Below are 7,908 nucleotides of genomic sequence, written 5' to 3' on the forward strand. Positions count from 1 at the left end.
ACAGAAACGTTTATTTGCAATTAGAGAGGTCATACATTTCCTGTAGGTCTTCACCAAGTTCGCACACACTGCAGCAGGGATTTTGACCAGCATCTCCATACACATCTACTCCAGATATTTCAGATTTCGGGGCTGATGCTGGGCAACATTGAGATTTTCTATTGGCTTCAGGTCTGGAGACTGCCTAGGCCACTCCAGGACCTTGAAATACTTCTTTTGGAGTCACTCCGTAGTTGCGGATTCACAAAGCTAAGAGCGCCGTTTGTGCTCGAAATGCGTCCAGCGACTACATGGTAGCTTCCATCCAAATGATGTAATTTTTCGCTTGTCAGCAGTTTTCCAAATTTTAATATGTTTAAATAAATTTTTGATACTTTTTATTCCTGGAGCTGGATTTTTCTTTCCATGTGCACAAGTTTCAATGTCAGACAGAGATGTTTTTTCCTTGCTCGGACATTATGTGGAATACAGACGAATGTTTCTACTGGGTGAGCTGAAAAGTTTTTCTGTTTTTCTATATTGCATACTGGCAGGATTTTACCATCTTCAGTCACATAGAATGAGTGTAGGTATTTTGGTTAAGCCAGCAAAACCCTTTGAATTTTACTTTGAAGGTAAAGCGAACATTTTAACCCCTTCAAGTCGCGGCCCTTTTTCGTTTTCATTTTTCACTCCCCTCCTTCCCAGAGCCATAACTTTTTTATTTTTCCGTCAATATGGCCATGTGAGGGCTTATTTTTTGCGGGACAAGTTGTACTTTTGAACGACACTATTGGTTTTACCATGTCTTTCACTAGAAAACGGGAAAAAAAATTCCAAGTGCGGTAAAATTGCAAAAAAGTGCAATCCCACACTTGTTTTTTGTTTGGCTTTTTTGCTAGGTTCACTAAATGCTAAAACTGACCTGCCATTGTGATTCTCTAGGTCATTACGAGTTCATAGACACCTAATATGTCTAGGTTATTTTTTATCCAAGTGGTGAAAAAAAATTGAAAACTTTGCTTTAAAAAAAAAAAAGAAAAAAAAGTGCCATTTTCCGATACCCGAAGCGTCTCCATTTTTCGTGATCTGGGGTCGGGTGAGGGCTTATTTTTTGCGTGCCGAGCTGAAGTTTTTAATAATATCACTTTTGCGCAGATACGTTCTTTTGATCGCCCGTTATTACATTTTAATGCAATGTCGCGGCGACCAAAAAAATGTAAATCTGGCATTTTGAATTTTTTTCTCGCTACCCTGTTTAGCGATCAGGTTAATGCTTTTTTTTTGATAGATCGGGCGATTCTGAACGCGGCGATACCAAATACGTGTAGGTTTGATTTTTTTTTTTATTGTTTTATTTAGGATGGGGCGAAAGGGGGGTGATTTAAACTTTTATGTTTTTTACATTTTTTTCATATTTTTAAAAACATTTTTTTTTACCTGTGCCATGCTTCAATAGCCTCCATGGGAGGCTAGAAGCTGGCACAACTCGATCAGCTCAGCTACATAGCAGCGATCATCAGATCGCTGCTATGTAGCTGAAATGCAGGTGTGCTGTGAGCGCCGACCACAGGAGGCGCTCACAGCAGGCCGGCATCAGTAACCATAGAGGTCTCAAGGACCTCTATGGTTACTGTCCTGACACATCGCCGACCCCCGATCATGTGACAGGGGTCGGCGATGACGTCATTTCCGGCCGCCCGGCCTGAAGCTTTAGTTAAATGCCGCTGTCTGCATTTGACAGTGGCATTTAACAGGTTAATAGCGGCGGGTGAATAGCGATTTCACCCGCCGCTATTGCGGGCACATGTCAGCTGTACAAAACAGCTGACATGTCGCGACTTTGATGTGTGCTCAGCGCCGGAGCCCACATCAAAGGGGGATTCACGGCATGCGCAGTACATGTACGGCGCATGTCGTGAAAGGGTTAAGGTGAATGTATTCAACCTTCCCTTCAACCACCACATATCACATCTGCAACCTCATTTCCCAAAAAGGTAGGCTGGTGTGTAAAATGTAAAGAAAACAATAATGCAATGATTTAAAAATCCTTTATAGAAGAGATAAGTTAGACATTTTTCTATTTACCATATATTTCGGATTATAAGACGCTTCGGATTATAAGACGCACCACAAATTTTGAGGAGAAAAATAGGATTTTTTTTAATAAAATGGTGGTGCTTTTTACAATCCATGCTTCTTATTGCTTACCAGGGGTGGTGGCTGCGGTAAAGCAGGGTCCCAGGGTAGCTGCTGAAGGAGGCTGGAGTCGGGTGATGCTGCAGGCCACAGGCTGGGATGAGGGGGGGGTTTCGATGTGCAGCGCGGTGCTGCGGGTGTCTCCGGCTGTGCTGCAGGGGCTCTGCTGACATTTTATGAAAGGCCAAAGCCCCGCAGTTCCATGATTTCCTGTGTAGTGGACTCCTGGAAAATGGCTGGTGCATGCACAGATGGAGATCTCGGCACCAAGATGTTTTTTATTAGGAGGTTATAAAGGTTAAAACGTTGACCAGCGATTTCTCATTTTTACAACAAAATTTACAAAACAATTTTTTTAGGGCCCACATTACATTTGAAGTGACCTAAGAAAATACCCAAAAGTGACACCATTCTAAAAACTGCACCCCTCAAGATGCTCAAAATGACATTCAAGAAGTTTATTAACCTTTTAGGTGTTTCATAGGAATTAATTGAATGTGGAAGGAAAAAATAGACATTTACCTTTTTTTCACCAAAATTTTCCTTTAGACCCAATTTTTTTTTTAACTTTCATAAGGGTATCAGGAGAAAATGGACCATACAACTTGTTGTGCAGTTTCCCCTGAGCATGCTGAAAAAAAAAACACTGTTTGGGTACACAGCAGGTCTTGGAAGGAAAGGAGCACCATTTGACTATTTGAATGTAAAATTTGCTGGCAAAATTAGCGGACACTATGTCACATTTGGAGAGCCTCTGATGTGCCAAAACAGTGGAAACCTCCAACAAGTGACATCATTTTGGAAACTACAGGGAACTTATCTAGATGTGAATTAAGCACCATTAACCCCCCACATGCTTCACAGAAGTTTATAACGTTGAGCCGTGATAAAAAAAATCACATTTTTTGCACAAAAATGTTTTTAGCTCCAAAGTTGTGCAATTTCTTCTGAGCATGCCGATAACCCATATGTGGAGGAAAACCACTACTTGGTCACACGGCAGGGCTTGGAAGGGAAAGCGTGCCATTTGACTTTTTGAATATAAAATTTGGTGGTATATTTAGAGGGCTGGGTGGTGGAACCACTGTGTCGTAGCTCAAGGAAGACATGGAAGGAAGTGTTTAGGAACCTCACCCAATCTGAAATGCAGACAGAACCGGCTGGTGAGAAGAAGGGCACTGGCAGGTGCAGGCTGGATCAGATCATAGCGAAGCAGGTGGGCACGGCTGACAGACAGGCTGGAGAGCAGTGGGACCTAAGAACTGACAAGGATATTTAGGAATACACTTACAACACTGCACAGGCACCTCTTACTTGGTAGATGTGCCTTAAACAGCAAGTGCTCCCCAGCCATTGGCTGATGACACTTTAGGATGGTGCGCGCTGTCCCTTTAAGAAGCTATGACTGCACATGTGTATTAAGTACTGTGCCTAGAGATCTGCAGGCAGTGCGCAGACCCCAGGTAGCCACATGGGAAAGAAATGGGGCACAGGACCAGGCAGTGAGTATGCCGTGTCTCTGCTGGGGGAGGGAGGTGGAGAACAGAGGCGTCAGAGATGGGTCAGGAATGACAGGAAAAGGAGAAGGAGGTGCAGGGCAGTGACGATGAGAGTGTCGGTGTCTCTGCCAGGGGAGGGAGCGCTGAGACACCAGCGTTACAGACGCCATGTCGGGTTTGGAGAGCCCCTGATATGCCTAAACAGTAGAAACCCCCCACAATTGACACCATTTTTTAAACTAAACCCCTCAGGGAACTTAGCTAGATTTGCGATGAGCACCTTGAAACCCCAGATGCTTCTCAGAAGTTTATACCGTTGAGCCGTGAAAATAAAAAAATCACATTTTTTCCAACAAAAATGTTTTATAGCCCTAAATTTGGTATTTTCAGAAGGTTAATAGGAGAAAATGGACCCCAAAATTTGTTGTGCAATTTCTCCTGAATTCACCTATACCCCATATGTGATCAAAAACTACTTTGGAGGCACAGTGCAAAGCTCAGAAGGGAAGAAGTGCCATATTACAGTGCAGATTTTGTCACATTGGCAGAGCTATAGAGATGCCAGAACAGCAGAACCAACGTAAGTGACCCTATTTTACAAACTACACCTCTCAATGAATTCATCCAGGGGTAGAGTGATCATATTGACACCACAGGTGTGTCACAGAATTTTATACCATTGGGAAATGAAGAAAAAATATTTTCCATTTTTAACACCAAGATTGTGTGTTAGCCCCAAATTTTACATTTTCAAACTGGGAAATAGGTAAAAATTGCATATTTTTACACTTTGTAATAACTTTTTTTACTTTTTTACATTGTCCCAGGATGGGACATCACTCTGTATCAACTGATTGCTGATCTGATACTCTGTAATGGTTCTGCACTGCATAACATCAGATCAGCGTCTGACAGGCAGGGAAGGAGGCGTGTCAGCTCCTGCTCTTAGCAGGTGCTCACAAGCCACCTTCCCTGCAGGACCCTGAAGGACCCAACTAGCATCTTGCAGTCTGAGTAACCGTGGAGGCCATTAGTGTAACGTGATCGCGTTGTGCTGATGGGAGCAGACAAGGAGCTTGCTCCCTGTGCGATGCTCCTCAATGTCGCTGTCACTATTGACAGCGGCGTCAGAGGGGTTAAACACCCACAATTGGTGCTAGCACTGATTGTAGGTGATGTTGTACGTTGTCAACTCCCTCATAGAGCTGACACCTGCACCTGATTGCCGCTTGGCTCAGTGTGAGCCCGCGTAATCGTGGCACTGTTTATGTACTTCTCTTTGTGGGAACGCAGCTCCCACAGAGCAATACATGTACAGCGCATGTCAGTAAGGAGTATATTTTGTCTCAATTTTTTATTTACAGCAAAAATTCTGGATGCTGCTAAACTGAATTCAGTTTGCTGTTCCTCCAACACTCTCTGAACGTATCAAGTAGAGCCTCCACGCTCGCCTTCTACAAATATGATTTTGCGCTCCAAAGTGAATTTTTTTGTTTCCTTCCAGGAACCCTAAACCTGTTGTATGCTCAAAGAGTAATGAATTATTTTAACAAGCCATGGTAAAAATGAAAAAAAAAAGCTAAATATACTTATTATTGTAACAATTGTAATTTTTAATATTCAGACAGCCCATAGATAAAGAAATCAGTGAAAAACCTGAAGGGTAAACATGCTCATAACTCGATGAGGTCCATAAGAGGGGTAGTTTCCGCAATGTGGTCATATTTGTGAAATTTCTGATGTTCTAGCACCTCAGGGGCTCTGCAAATGGTTTCTGAAAACTGTTCCAGCCAAATTTGTGCTCCAAAAGGCAAATAGTATTTCCTGCCTTCCAAGCCCTGATGTGTGTCCATGCACTAGTTTTCAAACACATATAGACATATAGAGTATTGCTGTGTTCAGGAAAAATTAGCTAAGAAACTGTCCATTTTGACCTCACACTTGACCCCTGAACCCAATAGAAATCAATGAAAACCCTAACATCGTTGCTTTAAATGGCTGTAAAATGGTCATAGCAAGGGCTAGGGGGCTGCAAAAGGTAGCTAAATGGGGATAAGAGCAGGACACTTTTGATAAGTTCCTTGACCTGGAGATCCACATGGAAAAAGATAGAACCGGAGGATAGAAGCCGCGCAGACCACAATAAAGGTAACAGAGTTACACACACACTCTGTTTATTAGCCTACTATGGACCTTCAACATTTCATCCGGAAATTAACTTTAAAAAGACATTTCTGCATAAAAGATGATAGAAAAGAGACGGTCGAGATGGATGGTGATAACATCAAACATTGTCAACTAAAGGACAAATCTAAATTCTACCCCATCTATAGTCAGGGCCACCATCTAAAAACCTACATAGATTTGGTTTTGAATGACTTCGAGTCCTTGAATTTTAAGCGAGGGTTGATTAATAATCTGACGACAATTGAAATTGAGGGCATTAAGACTCTCAAAAATGATGCAAATTTGGTAATAAAATCTGCTGATAAGGGTGGAGGAGTGGTATTACAAGATTTAGATGCTTATATCTTAGAGGCCAATAGGATTTTGTCAGATGAGGGGACTTATAATATCTCTAATAGGGCTGAATACGAGAATGCGGTAACAAAATATAAAGAGTTAGTTAAAACAGCCGATGAGATGGGAATTCTGAATAAGAGCGAGAAAGAATTCCTTGGGGTAAAAAACCCAAAGATGGCAGTATATTACCATCTTCCTAAGGTTCATAAGGATGAGTTTAACCCACCTGGACGACCCATCATAGCGGGGATTAATTCTTTAACATCAAATCTAGCAGCATTTGTGGACTCCTTTATGAATGAGTCTGTCAGAAATTTGGGTTCTTATCTCAGGGACTCCACCCACTTAATACAGGAATTGCAGAAAATTACATGGGGTGGTGATTTTTTGTTTATATCTATTGACGTGACTGGTTTATATTCTAATATTGACCACACTATTGGCCTTCAATGTTTCAAACTTTATATTGATAGACTATCTAATGTGACCATGGCCCAAAGAGAGTTTTTGATGAAAAGTATGACTTTTATTCTAGAGAACAACTTTTTCACATTCGGGGAGACCATTTATCACCAGATACGGGGGACCGCCATGGGCTCGAAGGCAGCGCCTACGTATGCTAACTTATTCATGGCTGCCTTTGAGTCCTGGTATGTCCTCCATTGCAAACACAAACAGAATCTGGTCCTATACAAACGTTTTATAGATGATATATTTATCATCTATGATAATGCAGATAATACGGTTTTTGATTTCCTTGATGCTATAAGGGATAATCATTGGGGTATAGAGCTCACTCCCTGTGTGGAAAGTAAAAATGTCACCTTTTTAGACTTGAACATCTATATTGATGACGCTGGAGAGATCATGACCAAAAACCATTTTAAAAATGTGGATGCCAATGGGTATGTTCATTATGATAGTAACCATCACAGACCATGGCTTAGAAACATCCCAAGGAACCAGTATTATAGGATTAGAAAAAACTGTACTTCTGATGCAGCATTCAGGGAACAAAGTAAAATTCTGAGGGAGAGATTTCAAGAAAAAGAATATCCTGTGAAGCTTGTCAAAAAGGCTTATAACTCTGTTAAGGGTTGTTCCCAAAATGAGCTTATACATCTTGACAAAAATAAGGGCGCTAAGAAAAACCTTTTTGAAACAAAATTTATCACTACTTTTTCGTCACAAAATGTACAAATACGGAATATATTAGAAAAACATTGGAGTGTGATCTTAAATGATCCTATCCTTAACAAGGTGGTTCCTAGGAAACCAACAGTAACATTTAAAAGGGCCCCCACCATCAAAAACGTCTTGGCACCCAGTGTAGTAAAGATTTCCACCTCTGGATGCACTTTAGTAGGTAATGAATGGATCGGCCGCAATGGGTCTTACCGATGTAATGGACGTGGGTGTAAATGTTGTAGATCTATTAATAACAATGTTGACAGTTTCATGTCGTTTGTAAAGAAAGGGAAGGCTTTTAATATCAATTCTAGAATGACGTGCCAGACAGATTATGTAATCTATTTAATTCAGTGCAACTGTGGTAAACAGTACGTAGGAAGGACTTCTCAACCTCTTCACAAATGTGTCAACTCCCATAGGTTTAATATCCTTAGAGGTTTTTCTAAACATGGATTGTCGCGACATTGTACCATAGTTCATCATGGTAATGTTAAATTATCTGTTACCCCCATTGACC

Source organism: Ranitomeya variabilis, chromosome 3 (genome assembly GCF_051348905.1).
Source record: "Ranitomeya variabilis isolate aRanVar5 chromosome 3, aRanVar5.hap1, whole genome shotgun sequence".
NCBI lineage: Eukaryota > Metazoa > Chordata > Amphibia > Anura > Dendrobatidae > Ranitomeya > Ranitomeya variabilis.